Genomic DNA, 19,162 nt, shown 5'->3' with positions numbered 1-19,162 from the left:
CCAGTAAATATATAAGAGCAATTTCTTTACCCTTTCTTTGCTAAGTGACTGGATATAAAATCTGTTGCTGCCTCATGGACAAACACACGCAGAGCCTTCGGGAGAAAGGAAAGATGTTTTGGGGCGCTGCGAGGATTTGATGGCTGTCTTATCTTTCTTTGTACACTGAACAGTCTGCATAACCTAATAGCATTAGCTTACTAACAGATATATTAATAGGTGTGGGGGGAGGGAAAAGGAAGGTGGAAAAAAGCCACTAAAACATATTCCACCTACACATCTCGCTACTAATCGTAAACTCAGGTAGAAAGCAAATTACTTCTCCTGGACCAGAAGAAGAAAAAGACCAAAAGAGAAAGAGAGAAGGGGAAAAAGCACGTATTTCCATCTTTTTTCTGGAAATCATCATACATAAAAAAATAACCTTATACTAAGCAGTGCATTTATCAATCCACGGCAAAGAAAGAGAAAGGAAAAAAAACCCCACAACTCAAGAAGAGCTACAATTGGTAATTTCAGTGTGATAAACATATGCTGGCCTCAGACTGCCAGAAGGATTAGATTTAGCTGTAAAACAAGAAGTGCAGTTAACAGTTGTTGTTGGGTCTGGTGTCAGGATTAGAAAGCGCTGCTAATCACAAGAAATGTAAAAAGATTAAGAGGTGATGGTTGCCAGTGAGGTTTTTAAGAGCATGTAAGTGCTGCAATTCATTTTGGGATTAAGAATCCTCAAGTAAAAAAACAAACAAACAAAAAAAAGATAGATCATAAACACAGCAAACAGTTCCATTTGCATTGTCCACAACCCATTCCCAAGGATTAGGAGAGTTAAAAAGAGTGGAAGAATTAAATGTATCCCATGGTTTATGTTGAAAGGTCCTAGGAGGGCTTTAGTGAGGAGAAGCAAGCATTTGTATTCTGGTACCTCCAAATTAACTACTGCAAACTAAAACCTGTTAGAATGGTGGGTTTGGGATAGGAGATGCTGCTCACCCAAAACCTGCCTGAGTACAGGGAGTCACAGCTGCTAAAGGCACCGGAACAGCAATGCCAATGGTGTCCAGCGCCTCAGCCTCTCCCCAGGAGGAACAGCACGAAACCTTAATTTCCTGTTTTGTTTTCAGCTGGTTTAGATTCACCTGTATGATCTATTTATGTCCTTAGTTATCAAGGGCAAGTGAAGCTCCCCAGATAAAATACTCAATCTGGAGTGTGTAAAAGAGTCCTGCCAAGGAAAAAAAACAACAACAAAAAAACCCCAAACAAACAAACAAAACAAAACAATAAAAACCAAACCAAAACAAAAACAAAACAAAAAAAAACCACCCACAGCTTCCAAAACCCTCAAAATCTATCTTTAAAAAAAGAAATAAAATTGCATTTTGGATGTAAAATTATACTAAAAAGGCCTTTCAACCAGAGCTGATCACAGCATCCTGTGGTCAGATTCCCCAGCACGGAGCGCTCTCCATCAGTGACAACTGCCAGGTTCATCACTGTCACCCTCGGCCACCACCACCCCAAACTGCACCATCCACATTGCAACACTTCGAGGAGGACACAGCAGATCCCATCGGCTTCCCTGATGTTGACGGATGGACAGTCAACAGCTGTTTAGCGGTGAGGCCACCCCAAACTTGCCTCTCTTCCCCCAGCGTCCCCAGTTTACCCCGTGATTCAGAGTAAAACCAGTGTCACCACGCAACCCTGCCACCGGCTACATTTGATCCTGGGCCTCCAAGGAGCTCCAATGCGGATTCAGACCAACTTCTTTTCACTCGTTAATTTACCTTCTGTAAATCTGGCCCTTGCTATTCGAGGAGCTGGGGAGTGCTGTGGAATAAGCCCATTTCATCATTTTCTAGCACACCAGTGCTCCCGGTGCATCTGTCTGGATTTTCAGACTTCTGCTTCCCCAAAATGAATATTTTTTGCGGATGCCTGTAGCAGAAGCAGAAATAACCATCTTCCAAGAGTTATAAAACAGCCGTATTAAATAATAGAGGTGAAAGCACTGTGTATGATTTCTGCAGAAGTCTTTTCAGTAGAACAGATAAATTTATTCACTGCATTATGGAACAGTTTGAGAAAACAAGATCATACAATGTACACTGCCTCTATTTAAATTGTTTCATTTCTATTCATGAGTGCTCTGATTAGATACACCGAAAATATCATCAGTAAGAAATAAATAATTCTGCCAAATTAATAGTTGTTGATTTCTTTTACCTGAAAACGTAAGTAGCATCTCATTCACACCAGATAAAGCTGCTATAATTTGGATGCATCGATCTTGTTGGCTCAAGTCTACACAGCACACCAAGGCAGGTATTCATCTACCTTTTAATATTGAAGACCTTATTTCAAAATAAGTTATTTAACAAGTACATTCTTCGCTTGCAGAAGGTTTAGTAGCCAACTAGTTGTGGGGTTTTTTTCTTGCAGTGGTTCTCCCCAAATAGTGCGTCGAGATAAATAAATCGCTTTGAATGTAGAAAACGGTTTAGAAATTGTATTTTAAGGAATATAGGTAAACTTTCTCTGTTGGACAAAATTCATCTCAAGCCCAGCAAATGCTCTTTAATTAGTAATAACCTTTCTGCCTCAGAAAGGAAACTGCCAGAAAAGACTTCACTAACATTATTAGATGATGGGAGCTACTGAGCAGCCCAAACCAAGGGCTCTTCAGTACCTCCCTCCCTGTAAGGTATTTTGCTGGAAAAACGTGCAAAGGGGTGGATTTGTACAAATGGAGCAAATTACATCATGTAGCAGGAAGACCAGACTAACACTTTGTTATTTAGAAAAAGAGAGACGAAAACATAGAGCTAATACACGTTTTAGACATCGCAGAGTGATGAATGCAACATCTCTGCTCGGCTTATGAAAATCTAAGAAAAAAGCCCTCTACTTTTTTTAAGAATTCATCCAGTTTGACTCGACAATGAATTCTTCTAAAAATCAAACGTAATTGCTGGAACGTTTAGAAAAAGATCTCAATGCACGGCTGAGTATCTGAAGAGCACCCTGTTTGCAAAGCAGGCAAGTGATACACCTCAGAGAGCTACTGTTAGCTACTGCAGGGAAGATACATCAAGAAAATGCTGAGTTGAGGTGCAATTTGACAGTTATTAGCAGAACAGGAGTAATTTCAAGAAGAAAAAAAAAAAAAAAACACCTGACAAAATCTCCGTTCACAGCAACAGATTTTGGAAGCCTATTTGCACATAAATTGGAAAGAACAATTCTTGCATTAGAAACTTGATGAAAATGAAACAATATACCCTAAATCTTAAGATATTCGAAATTATTTTCTTTGATTCAAAGCTGATAATCCTGTAACAATCAGTAACTAAAGAGGGGCTCACCAGACTTGCTCTGCATGTTGAAGAGGCTGCGCAGTCAGATCCTGATATAGGGCCATTTGACTATCAGCATAACCAGATTTACTGCTCTACGCACCTTTGTTTTTGCCATTTGAAAGCATCTACAGTGCACAGAACACTCGGCTGTGTTTTAAGCATTAGCGGCATAAATATCCCCTCGTGTACCATATACTTCACCACTTCTGGCTTCCCATATATCAGGCATACAACCAATCATCTTTTTTATGTTGGACGTTAATGGCAACTCTATTATTCAAATCCAGGCTGTGTAGAGCTGCCTTGCACAGGGATGTAAAGCAGCTCACGACTGAGCAAGGGAAGATTCAAATCTGGCTGTGATCTTCCCAATGCAACCCCAGTGCTGTCAGAGATGCGATATTCTGCATCTTTCCATTTACCTCATCTGTGCAAAAGGCTTTTTTTTTTTAATTTAAATAAAACCTCCTACAAGCATTAAAAAAAAATAGAAAGCCTTTTGTGCGCTTCAAGAACTGCTTCTTTGTGTCCCCATAAACGGCGTAAACGTTCTCACTTGCGTACTTGTAAGAGATGCTGTTCTTTACTTCGTTGCAATTAGACACATACATTCAGAGGTATCTTTCATGTCATTATATCAAACTCTTCTACAAACGTACAAAGGGATTTTGTAGATTGTTGTCTTTTCTGCTTACCACTGAATTTTCACACTCAGCACAAAATGCAGTAAAAGTGAAAGAAACCCTCGCTGTGTTTACAGTGCCCACCAAGAACCATTTCAAAACCAAATAAAAACTTAGCTACAATTTAAGCAGCACAAACTGTTTTCCCACAGGGTTTCTTTTTTTCTCTCCCCTTCCCCTTGTCTTTGAGTTCATGAGGATAGGGAACATGAAAACTAAATGGATTTACATTTAAATAATTCATCTTTTCAGGCACATCAAACCAAGTACTAAAGTTCATCTACAGGGCTGGCCAGATTTAGCTGATTCCAGTGGTACTTTGAACAGCGTTCTGGAGAGCTCGTCACAAAAAGGTTGCAAGGAAATGCTGAACAGCTGTGTTGATAGAGTTGTTTTGACACAACACGCATTGGAACTCTACCTATTCCTAGCAAACACAGCTGATGGGGAGGCAGCACCGGCCGCCCCGAACGGCCGCTGCGTTTTGGAGCCCCGTGTCCCTGTGACAAGAGACGCTTTGTGAGCGGGGCGAGCTCTGGCACGTCCTGGGAAGACGGAGAGAATCACGAAGGCTGAGCATCGTTTTCCTGCCAAGCGGTAGGAAAACACGCGGTAACATAAAGCATCTTTAGGAGTGCAAGTCCCACCGGGTAGAACATCCACGCTGGGTTCATCCCACACGCCAAGCTGCCTTAAACTCAGGTCCCATGGTGACTGTGAAGCAATGGCAGCAACTCTCCTCCTCTTTAAGCAATGAGAAGAGTTTCTTGTATATTACTAAACATCCTAAGAAGTACAAACAACCGATTTACTCTTGAAGGAAGTCTAACAATATTCCCCTGTAACCTTTATGACACTTGCCCTTCAGGTCATGTTTATTGCGCTAAATAAACCAGAACAAATTCTTGCAGCTGAAGTGGGAGGGGAAAAAAAAATCTAGGGACTTGGGTTTGGTTTTGGTTTTTTACTCCCTTAAAAGCCAGAATCTAAACCTTTCAATACTAAACTGCTTACTTTAATAATACGAGTGGTCTCTCCTGCACATGGCTACCAACATGTTAGAAGAAGAGTCTGCAAAAGGAGAGCAGGGAAATAGGTCTTTCACGCAACTAAGATCTGTCGCCTGATTTACACCACCAACTTGTTCTCCAAACTGAATTAGAAAAAGCAGCAAAGAAATATAATTGAATTTCAGGATGTAACAACCACTGACAACAATTTTAGCAACGCTGCTTTGCCTGTGTAGGAAATGGTTGGTTGAAGTGAAGAAATCATGTTGCTATGTGGAAGCCTTGAGCGGGTTAGGAAACTGCTACCAGAGATGAATTTTTGCAGTCAGGTTTGTATCTTCAAATTCACTGAAGTGGAGATTTATTGCAACAAAACCAGAGAAAACCACTGGAGGGATGTGCTGGAAGTGGAGCAGGACAAAAGGAAAACAAACACAGACACTACAATATTCTTGGCTTTGCAGTGCAACCCTCACAGGCTTATTCAAAATGACTTTGTGTTTCTGTCGAGATTAACACAGCTCATAATACCATAAATCACACATATAAGATCTGGTCGAGAGTTAAGTTTTACCGAATGTGTTTTGGAGGAGTTTCACTGAAAATAGCTCAAAATATCTTTAAGAAGCATCATCATAATGATGTTCTTGCTCTTGACGGTAAATATTGAGCCCTTCAACAGAAAGCATCTCACCACAAGCAGGACCTTAATGGCTTAGAGCCACTGTTTATGCAGCCAGAGCCCTCTTTAAATCAAACACGTTTAAATGCGTCCTTGTTCTAAGCTGCTTGTACTGGGCATCCCATCACAAATTTACGTCCTCATGCTTTGCAGAGTAATGATGTTCATATACCCGCCTAAGCTGCCTGTGAGCAACACAGGCCCTTCCACTTGGCTAATCTTTCCACGTTAGGTGGGAAGATTGAGTGTTTCACAGTCCTTGTGCGTGGAAGCCACTCCAAACCAAGCTGTGCAACATTTTCTGCCTATGACATATGCTTATAAATACATGTATGATGAGAAAATGTGAGTTTATTGGTTCTGACAATGAACCATCACAATACAGCCCATCGTGGTAACAAAATGCTTACAGTAGTGCCTGTCAAATTGCGAGTCCTGACCTTTGGTGATGTGGAAAACATTTTCTTCTTTCATAAAACAAAAACTTGCACAATCTTTTTTTATAGAGCTTAAAACTGTCCTTACTGTAGCCCAGCTGACAGCACCGGTTGTGGAGAAGCTCAGTTCCAGACAAAGTGGAGTATAAAAACAAAGTTGCCATGACCTTAACAATAATCCTGTTTGTATATTACAATACATTTTCCTACAATAACAAGGCGAAGTCCCTTGTGTTCCGGTCAGGAAAAAGTCATCTTCCAGTAAAAGCATACTGTGATCAATAACATTTTCTTAATATATTATATTATCTCTCACTGAAACACTTTTTCACTTGGCATTTCAGGCTGCCGAGTAGGGGAAATTCATGACAAAACTCAAGATGGTAAATGAGATACTGCAAATTAATTCCATCCAAGAGCAATCTTTTCGTTCGTGAGCAATTTGACAAGCCTGTGTCGTCTGACTTGAGCAGAAGCTTTCTCAGCTTTCAAATATACATGAAACAGAGGAATCTGCTCTACTACCATACCAGTCTTCCCTTCAGCCTGCATAATTCTGTGCTGAAATACATTACAGTTTCAACAACCAACTTCGAGACCAGAATCGGTGGGCATACTTTAAATATTAGTTTGGAAAATAGACCTGAAAGTCTGCAATATCAATAGTGAAATCCTGTATTTTCAAGTCCCAGCCCAGAGGACAGCACAGCAATCCTGCACTCCTGAGATATTTTTGCCACCGAGTCACCTGCAATCTGACCACAAAAAGGCCCAAGCCATGAAAATGCCAGCTGAGGGATCTCAGCTGAGTATCGGCAACATTCAAAGCGAGCTTTGCCACAACGGGCATTATAGAAAAGCGCTTTTCTAGCCACACGCTGAGATTACTTTTGCTACGACGAGCGGCAGCTTTATTCCCCATTGGAGCTAATGTCCTTCCGCAGGCCGAGCGGTGACGTGGTGGCACGCAGCCGGGAGTGGAGACCCTGCTCCTCGCCTGCCCCCAGAAAACACATCATCACTGCAGCAAAAACAGCTGTAGATCCAGCTGTGTTGCACAGTAATTGGTGTTCAGCACGGTCCAGAAAGGCAGGACCCTGCAGAAAGGCCTGGGTGCGTGCGGGATGTTTGCTGTAGGATTAACCTGGTGATGAAGGATAGAACCCGAGGGAATGGCAGGAAGATGTGCTGGGGAGGTTTAGGTTGGACATGAGGAAAAGGTTCTTCACCCAGAGGGTGAAGTGTCCAAGACACATGGTTACAGTGTCTTGAACTGACAGTGTTCAAGAAGAGACTGGACAACGTCCTCAGACACACGGTGTGAACTGTGGGGTTGTCCTGTGCAGGGACAGAAGTTGGACTCCATGATCCTTGTGGGTCCTTCCAACTCAGGACATTCTATGGTTCTACACACACTCGATCTCGGCAAGATTAGGTACAGAACTGCTGCGGTGTGAATATTCCAGCATAAGGAACAGGGGCAGGCAGTTGTTGAATATTCATGCTGTAGCAATGTTCTCTGAATGAATTCTCTCGAAGGAACATATAAAGGCTGCACCCATACCCTGAACAGTTTACCATCCAACACCCCAATTACAAACCCATTTTAGCGTATACCCTGTTTTAAGTTCACAGGGCAGGCTGACTAATTGTATCCCTGCAGCGAAGGAGATGCTCAATTTCCTCACTTAATCAAGACTCGTGTCGAAAACAACATAAAAGAAGTGGGGAAAAAAATGGATGAAAATCTAATTTGCATCTGCAAATTCCAACACCTCAGGAGATTAGGACCAGATAAAGGGCCAAACAACTCATCTACCTAAGAAGTCACTCATAAAAAAATAAGCATCCTTTTTAATTGTGGGGGAAATGCATGCAGGGGAGGTGCACAGTACTCAGCTGATGGAATACATCCAAGAAGCAGCAGTTACATTTGTAAGAGAGAAGGGGCAAACATGAGATTGGTCCCACTGGTAAGCAAGAGTATAGATAACACTACAAGCAAACTGGATGGGCAGGACAGGATAATCAAGGTTTTGAAGGAGAGGACAAAGTTTGTGGGGCTTTTTGATTGGTTTTGGTTTGGAGTTGGGGTTTTTTTTTGGTTGTATTTTCTGTGGTTTTGTTGGTTTTTTAAACAAAATAAATTAGGCAGCAAGTCTTCATGCAAATGAGCATTTAGAAAACAGCCTTTCTAGGTGAATAATTTCTTTTGCGCTTAATAAAATCTGCAATCTGAGTAACAACGTTCTGATGACTTTTTGCCATTTGCAATTATCGCTCACCCTGGCACCAAAAACTCATTATTATTAAAGCTGAGGGGAAAATAAACAAACAAAAAACACACCCAAAACTTCACTTTTTCTATGAAAGGACTTAATTTTTAAAAGAATCCCAAGTTTCTAAGCTCTGTTTCTACTTCCAGATCTTGAATACGAAAAATAAGGCAATTCTAGCAACCCTTGTATGTCTCCTCCAATTTGCAACAAGTAATTTGGATAAAAGCATCTAATTTGTACTGTAACACAACACATTATAATAGCATATTTCCTTGGTTTAAAAGCAACCTACAAATAGTATGGAGTTAACATAACCCTGTATGACTATAAGCACGTATGTACTACCAACATAACGGTTTTGCCTTTTTTTATAGCAGTTTTCTCCCAAGGAACTAAAAGCATTTGCCAGCTACCATAGGACTCGCAGCACTCTCACGAATAAGGGTATATAATCTCCATTTTAATGGCATGGAAGTTGAGGCACAACTATTACAAAGGTGGCTGTGGCAGATAGAGGAACAGAAACCATATCTAACTCTGAGCTCTGTGAGCAAACCCATGCCTACCTGATGTGTATCAGCTATAGGAACAAAGGAATGTAGGTATTCCTGCATATGGAGATGTTAGTATGAATGTTGCCTGTGCCTCACTCCATCCTTGCTCTCTGACGTATCAGCACAGCAAAACGAGCCTTGTTAAAAAAACCTCCAATATGGATGCTGTTAAATAACTCAAACAGACACAAAAAAACACAGCCTGACGCACAGGTGCTTGACAAACATGGATCCGAGCTCTTTATGAACACACATCTTCAGTTTGTCGTGATTTAGTGGATGGTGAAAGCTCTGGAGCACAGGGTGACACAGACTCTTCCTGGGGCACAGGCAACAGGCACAAGCTGCATCAAAGGAAAATGTGGTAAGATATAAAGAATAAAAATTCAGAGCGGGTGCTTTACGAGCAGAACGGCTGCCTGGGGGGGCTGCAGAGCCCCCATCCTCAGGCATATTAAAGGACTTGTCTGGACACGGACACGGCCCTGAGCAACCTCCTCTGGCTCTGCCGCTGGCCTGCCTTGAGCAGGAGGTTGGGTGACATGACCTCCCAAGGTCTTTCCCAAACCGAATTATTCTATGCCTATCATACTAAAGAAAAGGGAGGTTATTCCTTGGTTACCCGGCTGCATCCCAAAGCTTATCACAAATTCATACAGAAAAGCGTGGCCCCGGACTTCTGTGACTAACTATTTCTACTTCATTCATCTTGCACCTTCTCCTGAAAAGGATGAAATGGAACAAACCCAACTCTTTGCTTTCACCCACCTCAAAACTACAGAAATGAAAAGCAAAACGCAATCATTCTGTTCAAGCACCTAAATGCACGTGGTCATCTGAGGTCTCGCTTTGAGTTTACATACCTTCCTGACCCTCTCTTCCCTTAAAAAACATTCCAAAAAGCAATCAGTCTGCTGCGTGGAGAGACCCACGGCTATTAAAATAACTGCATCACGGAAACAGCTCTCAACTTCATTTCGGATTCCTCCCCGCCACCCGCACTTTCAGAGGAGGTGCTGCATATGGTGAAAACTAATTCAGTTTGAACCAGAAAAAACTGGGGTTAAGTACTTCCCCAGTTGGAATACAAAAATCGCAACCACACTGATTGTAAAGATACGCAGGGCTACAGTCAACATGCATAAATACTTTTTATATCCTTCAGAAAAGCTCAGTGAGTTAAAAGGCCTTTTAAGGGGAACAGATGAGCCAGGAATATCCAAAAATGAGTAAGACAGACAAGTGTAAAACTCCTACGGGCAGCCCATTTCCAGAAGGCAACAAAGTCCACCCTGGAATTCAAGCCCCCTTCAAACAACTTCTCACAGGTAACAGAAACCTTCAGGAGGAAGCCTGGACACAACTGGCTTCTCAATTCCAAATTATTTTTGTTTTTCTTTTGTTACAACCCCATCACAGCCATGGTAGCACAAACACCCACAGGCATACCATAGCCTAACAGAATCAGTTTGCAGTGATTTGATATCCAGCCTAAGAGTACCCTCAGCATTTCATGTCAATGTGAACTAGGTGATGCTGCAACTTCTCGCAACCTGGATTTGCCAGACATTCCCCATCACTGAATTAAACTGTCACTCATCACTGTGTGAGTTGCCCTGGTAGAACTATTTCTGCATGAGTCGGACAACTTTTCTCTGAATTAAAAACAAAACACCATGTTGCAAGTTAAAGTCCTCATCTTGGTGTCTGTACATTTTACTTTCCTTTCCACTTCTCTTACCTGTTCTCTGCTCAACTGTTTTTCCCCTGACTCAGTTTAACCCTCTCTGCTACTCTTGCCTGCTCAACACTTTTTTCTGCTCCCCCTCCTTGGTAGATAGAAACCAAGGAACTTGCACATGAGCTCCAGACACCCCCCCAAACTATTAATTATGACCTGGAGACTGAACTACTGACACCCTCTTGGTCCTTTCCCTAAGTCCTGAGTGTCCATCCTCCCAACACACACCATTGAAACAGAGGAAAACCAGATATGTTACTTAGCATGAGAGCTACTAACAAAAATAAAATTTGGAGAATGTTTAACTACAACTACAATTACGGTCTTTGGCATCTGCAATTTGCAGCATTACACACACATGCAGGAACAAACATAAAGAAGGAACATGAAATAAAAGCCTTATTCATAATTCAGACTCCATTTCCAGCAACAGTTTCATATACATATTATTATATACACTTTTATGACTATGTACTGGCAGCACAGAAAATAAGGATTAAATACACTCTCCCATACACACTTGTAGACACCGAAGCATACACACAATTTCCTGTTTTACTGTGAACATACTAATGATAGGAATTGAAAAAGATTCTTCATTTCTCCAAGCTACATTGAAAGCTTGAAGCTAGTTGCTCAGGAAAATACGCTGATTTCCAAGACAGAAAGACTGGGAAATGGGCTTTCACTGTTTCCAAAGTCTATTTCAAACTCATTTATGGTAAGAGGCTGCCAGAAAAGTTATCATCAAGCTGCGCTAGGGATACTGAGATGTTCAACAAGGAATCCTGTGAAAGAAAAGTAAAATCAGGAATCCTGGAAGGTAGAGAAAGCACTGGAAGTAAGAATTGCACAACAGTGCGTGAGAAAGATTAAACAGATTAGAAATAAGTGGAAAAAAAAAAAAACAGGATTTGGTGGTCTTGGCAGACAGAAAGGAGAACCTGAGCCAGCAATGTGCCTTTGCAACCAAGGAAAAGTGAATCCATCCTGGGCTGCATCAGCGGGAGCACAGCCAGCAGGAGTGACCCTTCCCTTCACGCAGGGCTTGCGAGCCCTCCAGAACAAGAAAGGTTTGACATACTGAGCAAGTTCAGTGGAGGAAATCGGTGGCTGGAACACAGGCTGAGCTCCTACCGACCTCACTGTTTTCCAGTTCCCCGCAGGGAATCATAAACGCATAGAATCATTTTGGTTGGAAGAGAAGCTCAGGATCGTTGAGTCCAACCATAATCTAAATCTAGCACTAAACCATGTCCCTAAGCACATTTTAAACACCTCCAGGGATGGTGACTCCACCACTGCCCTGGGCAGCCTGTTCCAATGCCTCACAACCCTTTTTCATGGAGAATTTTTTCCTAATATCCAATCTAAACCTCCCCTGGTGCAGCTTGAGGCCATTTCTTCTTGTCCTATCACTTGCTACTTAGGAGAAGAGACCAACCCCCTCCATGCTACAACCTCCTTTCAGGCAGTTGCAGACAGTGATAAGGTCTCCCCTCAGCCTCCTTTTCTCCAGGCTGAACAGCCCCAGTTCCCTCATTTAGCCGCTCCCCATCAGACTTGTGCTCCAGACCCCTCACCAGCTTCATTGCCCTTCTCTGAACTCTCAATATCCTTCTTATGATGAGGGGCCCCAAACTGCTCCCAGGATTCAAGGTGAGGCCTTCACCAGCACCCAGCGCAGTGGCGCAATCACTTCTCTAATCACATATCCTTCATGGGGTGGTGAAACATGGCAACAGGGGCCCAATAAAGTTTTCGATTCTGCATCCTTGGAGATCTTCAAAACCCAACTGGTCATGGCCCTGTGTAACCCGCTCTAGGAGATCTTGGTCTGAGCAGAAGGTTGTACTATATGATCTCCACAGGTGTGGTCCAGCCTGAATTATCCTATGAATCCACACATCCAATGGATAAAAGCCAGAAAGCTGGTCAAAGGAGGTCAAGAGGACAACAAAGAGCAAACAGCACCAAAAGCCAGGATTAGCTCCATGAACTAAAAAAAAAAAACACAGATAGGATTGCAAAAAGAACCTAGGAAAATGGCGAGGCAAGAGAAATAGCAGGTTGAAAGAGAAGATGGAACCAGAGAATCAAGACTGTGGAAAAGACACAATGGAAAAAAAAAAAACGAGTCCACTGAATTACTTTCCTCCAGTAGCTGGGAGGTGAAAAATCCCACATGAGTCATCCAGCAATCAAGTATTTTAAGTTCCTACTCTAATGTGCACAGCAGAATTGCATAAGAGAGGGAATCAGTTCTCTCTTTCCCTTCCCCATCCCCCCAAGAAACCAAGTAACCTTTCATCTCCCTTTTCCAAATATTTAAACTTGATCTTGCAAATTTCACAGATATTTGTAACTACGTACATTATGAAAAATGTTTCATTTGTAATACAAAAATACACACACATTTGTCAGCTTAAAACTCAATGTTCACTACACCCAAAGAAGTCTTATAGCTTTATACAATTTTATGAGATATAGGCCTATGAGACCGTAGATATAGAAACTTTTCTTCCACTTGGAGTTACAGCATCAAATTCAAACACTTCTGATCAGGTTTACAGCATTAGCATTCACCTTACTATATTATTTTTCTATCGTAACACAGTTGCACATGTTCTGATGGGTACTTGTTGCAGCCACCGAAAGGGAACACACGGCCCAAATTGCATTCCTGTAAGCAAATAAGAGACCACGAAAGAAAAAGAAACCACAAAAAGAACAGATATCCGCACACTTACCCAGCGATATCCAGAATCTGTATCAAAATCAGCCTCAGGTGTAGCAGTCAGTAAACTGGACAGCAAACCCTTGCATTTAGCGGGAGGTTTCTGGGAAGCCAGGTTACCTAGAAAGAGTTGAAAAGACTTATTTTAACACTTGATTTCACCTGTGCTTCATAAGAATAGGCTTTAAATCAGCCACAGCACAAGAAAAACAACTGCACAATGGGAGATGTTACATGCCACCATGATCAGCATGAAGAAATTAATCCCCTGAAGGTGACAGAAATTTGTTACGAAGCACAGAGAGTTAGATGCTGGAAGATACTCAGGGTTTAGCAAAGAACATCTAATACCTGAGATAATACGGTGTTAACCCTCTAATCAAGGATCCCGAGGAGACCAGAAAGCACACGATGTTTTGCTTAATTAGTTGGTATCAAAGAGAGGACAAGTTCAAGCACTTGCAAAAAACAAGGCAATCCAGGATTATTTGAAAGTTTAATAGCGTCCTAGAGTCTTTGGTAACACAGGGTTTGCCCATGAAATAAGAATAATCCCTAGAGATAAATTTAAAGAAATATATCTCATTTTAATGCCCAGAGTAAAATGACTATTCATTAAAGCAAAGCAGTTTTATACCTATGTTCTCCATCTCAGATATAATATATATTGAAGCAATCTTTATGACAGGAAGTGGCGTGTAATCCTGCAAGAATGAACTGCTGTCATTATCTGCAAATCAATACAATGGTTTTTTAAGTGGGTATAACAGCACCTATCGATTTCACGTTTCTAGCACTGGAATTTCAGTTTCTACCAAGAAGATTCTTACAATGACAAGAGAGCTGCCTGAAAGTAACTGAGTTAATACAAACTAGTTTGAAGTTCACAGTGCACTTCCCTTGACCAACACAATCAGGGCTTCCCTCCCTTTACCTCAGCTCAAGCTTTGTTCATTTTATGTAAACTTTATGTTTTGTGTAATTAGAATAATGTTGAGCTGCTGGAGTAACACTTCACTAATCCTGCCTGCAAGCTGTAGAAAGTTGACTATGTCAAACATCTCCTTGGAAGATATCTCCCTATGCTGCTGGCGTGTTATTAAAGAATATTTGCGTGACTTTTGCTATGTTTAAATAGCCTAACTGAATAATTTTCATTGTGAAAGTGGCTCAGCACTAAAGTCCAAATAGGAAGGGTGAAGGTGAGGATAGTAAAGCAACAGGAATCAGAAGCATTTCGGAGAACTAAATGACATTCAAGGTCACCTGGTGGGTCAGGTAATGAGTGCCATTGGGTCATGCTCTATTCCTTTAAGATAAAACTGGTATATTCTTACTATATTTCTGCGAATGAAGCATATAGCAACTTCGGCTTGACTAGCTGACCAAATGGCTCATCCTGCAATTAATGACCTGTAATGAGAGCTGGCAGCAAGGCAAGACATATCACCACACAGAGGAAAAAGAAAAGATATTAGGCCGCTATAAAAAAAAGTCTAAAGAGATGGGATTAGGGTCAGTTGACATCCCAAAATTAATCTCATAAAGCAAACAGGCAAAACATTTATTTCATGAAGAAAAAACCAGAGCCGTGCCTGACCACTATTTTCTTAAAAACATGAAGCAAGATAATACAAGGAATCAGCACATGAAAGGCCCAGGGAAGGTGCAGATCTGTATACATCCCATCCACGCTATCCCCCATCATTCCTGTCCTCTCCACACACAGAGCTCCATCCTCCTCCTCAGCCTGTTTTGTTTACAGGGTTAGATTCATTGTGGAGTTAAGGCTTTTCAAATAGCTGGTCTACTTATTCATCTATTTAACGCTTCTCCAACGCATTTTTGAGACATTGCAACCAAGTATTTCTGACTTTCACGACATGACTAAAGAATTTAGCATGGACCGCCTAAAAAAAAAAACACAAACAAAAATAGAATTTATTTTGTTTCTTGGCTTTTTGTTTGTCAGAAGGAGCACTGTTTTCATGAAGTGGTTTATGGAAAGGAAAGCAAAACCTCAAGGGAGTCATTTCTCCTTTGCATAGCAAGTCATCATATCATAGTCACCCCATCATCTCCAAGGGCAACACTAGGCCAGAGCTGCTCTGGAAGATCTCCTTAGGGAAATACTCATTTTTCAAAGCCATCTCAGGACTCTTGTTCCAGGACTTTACAGAACAGAAGAAGAGCCTTTGACAGTAATAAAAAATAAAATGAGTTGCTGATAGGGAAGAAGCCTGAAGCCAATGACAGTTTTACATGAAGGAAACCGTTTTCTTTCCCACCTCAGTAATGAAAGCCACGAGGAATATTTACAAAGCCTATTGCAGATTCTAGCCGGCCGTGCCATAGGAAAAAGCAAAACAGACCTCACAGCTGGATACGGGACATGTGAAGAAAGAGGGATCAGAAGGAAAAGAGGAGCAAGAAAAGCAATAATCCGTCACCATGAAAATGGAACACAAAGACGGGCTTAAATGTAAAAACTGTTTGCTTGCTCCTGAACATGTAGTCCCAAAGAACAGTCAAAATTATTACTTGGGGCAACACAAAGACGGGATTAACGGTCTTCACTGTTTAACATACTGCAATTTACATTATTTACTAGCATTTGGGTGTTTTCTTCTTCCCCTGCTTTAGAAAATCTTGGTTGTTTATAGAAAAGGATTTTAATCTTACCAAAACTTTACTGCAGTTGCCACTGAGGAACAGCAGGGAGAGCAACACCCTCCAGGCAGTTCTGAACCACCAGAATAAAACACCCCGAGTGGAAGCGCCAGAAGCACAACCAGGACCTTTAAACACCAAACCCAAGAGTTGCCGTCTCTCATCATAATGTATTATCCACAAAGGCAAAGCCTTAATTCCCTGTACCGATACTCACGAAGCTGAAGGTACCCTGTAAGCCTTTACAGCAGCCCCATCATTCCTTTGGGAGCACAACCACCTCAATACAGTCAGGTCATATATCCTATATTGTACCTAAGATTCTAAAATAAATGACTTGAAGCAACAGGATGGCGAACAACCACCTGTTTTACATGCCACACCACTACAGTAGCAAGCTTCATGAAGTTGTCAGCCCACTCCTCAGGGTAAAAGTAGCAGGAGGTCAGACAAAACATCATACAAGAAGCCGGAGTCTGCTCAACTACCTCATCAACATGGGCATCTTCATGAAGGGATGGAATAATCAGAATTGTCTTCAACTCAAAAGACCTGGTCAATGAGAAGCACGTCTGGATGTTTTGGAGAAAGCAGCTCTACCAACTGGATTCCCCTGAACTTCAGCAGTTTTCACAGAATCACAGAATGTTAGGGATTGGAAGGGACCTCAAAAGCTCATCCAGTCCAATCCCCCTGCCGGAGCAGGAACACCCAGATGAGGTTACACAGGAAGGTGTCCAGGTAGGTTTCAATGTCTGCAGAGTAGGAGACTCCACAATCCCCCTGGGCAGCCTGGTCCAGTGTCTGTCACCCTCACTGAGAAGACATTTATTCTCAAATTTAAGTGGAACCTCTTGTGTTCCAGTTTGAACTTGTTCTTTGGGCTGGACAAAGCAGAGCTACCCTTCACTAGCAAATACTGAGGTGTGGAACAGCACACGCAGCTAACAGAAAGCTCACCATGCTTCAGCTTTAAGTAGTAAATCAGAAAAGAGCTTTCCAAAAGGCGAGAAAGGCCAAATGGGAGAACGATTTCATACAATTGTCAAGTCAAAACCACAATTTTCTTACGCACTAAGACACTGTTTCAGGGCTTTTCTCATACAGATGAAGTGTCCTAGGGCAATACAGCAGATCAGCTCATCAGCCAAGGGCTGCACGGGCTATGAGAAGCATGCACAGATTTAAACAGCATCCTCCTGATCTAAAGGGAGACAAAGGGTGGGCAGCAACGTTTGGCAACTCAATGGGGGCTTTTGCAGAGGCCCCTTGAAGCCAAGATCACCCAGCAGCCTGCAGCAGAGGCACAAACATGGACCTCAGGGAAGATGCAACACATCACACAGCATCTGCCCACAGGGTCTCGCTAGAAGTTGGGAAAAAACAAAGTATTTGGAAAGGAGAAATGATAAAACTGAGGACACAAGGAGAGCTCCTGTAGGTTAATTAATCAGAAAAAGTTTAATTCCAAAATATTCTGTGAATGCCTGCCCATGCAAATGAGCTATAAATCAGTCATGAATCACAAAGTGCTTCAAAACTGCCCTTTACAAGCTGCTCTGCACTGCAAACGTAACCCCCTGCCACATCGGGTACCGCTGCTCGGGCAGGGGCTGAAGGAAATACAAAACGTTTGACACAAACGTGGCTGGAGCACAATCTCTGCAGAAAAAGAGAGAGGCAAAGGAAAGCAAATCGAGGGAAAAAATAATACTCCAATATAAGGTATAAACGCTCATTAAGCAGCCTAAGTAGATGTTTCATAAGCAGCAGGAGGGTGTTCATAGGCAGCTTATCTGGCAAATCCAAGTTGGTCACCCTGCAAACAGCCGAGCTCAGAGCAACCGGGAAGCCGTACGGACATGGGACTGAAGTACAGACAGACGTGCCCGAAGGTCTCAGCACTGGGCAGGTTGGGCTGCCTCAGTTATCTTGAGTGATACTTAGATTTGGACTATTCCAGCTCTGAAAAGGAATTCTTTATAATGCTTGGTGTGACCTTGTCCTAACGCTGCCAGAAACTGAGCAAGTGGCCTGAGAAGGGAGTAACTACAGATCCCCAAAAAGTTATGCAGGCTCTGAAGTTGAGCGAAGCTGCAGCCAAGATTTGCAGGCTAGGACAGCAAAAAATAAAACACAGGGCTGGAAGCGAAGGATGCATCCATTTTCACAGCCCCACTTGACTTTATGGGAAGCAGCGACTGCTCCGCACCATGACATCCACAGAACGTCAGTGTGTATGTTGACCCTGATTTATTATTTATTACAGAATTTACAGATCTCTCTCCTCCTCAACTGACAACAAGCCAACTACTAATGTGCAGGCTAAAATGCTGCAAGGTCTGCAGACCCCAGAGCATTTGCAAGCCAAAAGGATTCTGAAATGCCTGGCAAAAAACAGCAACGCTGCCAGTCCTCATCAAGGTCCAAAAGAAGTATTAAAACCTCAGTCACTTGCACTAAAGAATCATCCAAGAAAAATGACCAGAGAGGAGGATGTCTGCACATGCCCGAAGTGCAAGTTATTTATATAAATCTTTTAACAGCAACAAATGAGAGCATCGCTGGATGTACTGTCTAACAGCTCCGGGTTTGAAACGATAATTGCTGGATTCTTAAGATTACTCGCTATGTTTTAATCATAATGTTTCTGGCAATCACACTCACGTCTCTGAAAGCAGGCTGGGAACTATTAACATCTCTTCATCGAAGATTTAGACAGACTGACAGTAACCCTGAGGTTATTCCGTGTTATACTTTTGAAAAAGTCACCCAAATTTAAACACTGGCCTGTGCTTCAAAGGGTTAAGCTGGGAAAAAGAAAGTAGCTCAGCATCCCTCTGTTCCATTACATCAACGATTTAACTCCTCCTATGAGCTTTTGAGAAAACATTTGTGGTTTAGAACTGACTGTTCAGTTCGTATTACTGCATGGATAATCACTTCTTCAAAAGGACGTATACATCAATAATATTCACGTGGAGCTTTATTAGAGCTTGGCAAACAT

At 42.0% G+C, this 19,162-nt stretch overlaps 1 protein-coding gene across 4 annotated transcripts in view; it reads right to left on the bottom strand.

Annotated features, from left to right (window-relative positions):
• Positions 1 to 19,162, bottom strand: part of KLHL29 (kelch like family member 29) — a 414,305-nt gene that overhangs the window by 329,494 nt on the left and 65,649 nt on the right. For all 4 annotated transcript variants that reach the window (XM_071807102.1, XM_065835600.2, XM_071807103.1 and 1 more), the window contains exon 2: positions 13,499 to 13,605. The gene's annotated coding sequence lies outside the window, so the exon portion shown is untranslated. The remainder of the gene's footprint in view (positions 1 to 13,498; positions 13,606 to 19,162) is intronic.

Source organism: Patagioenas fasciata, chromosome 3, assembly GCF_037038585.1.
Source record: "Patagioenas fasciata isolate bPatFas1 chromosome 3, bPatFas1.hap1, whole genome shotgun sequence".
Classification (NCBI taxonomy): domain Eukaryota; kingdom Metazoa; phylum Chordata; class Aves; order Columbiformes; family Columbidae; genus Patagioenas; species Patagioenas fasciata.
Note: the sequence above shows the minus strand (reverse complement) of the source record. Positions and strands in the feature narration are given on the sequence as shown.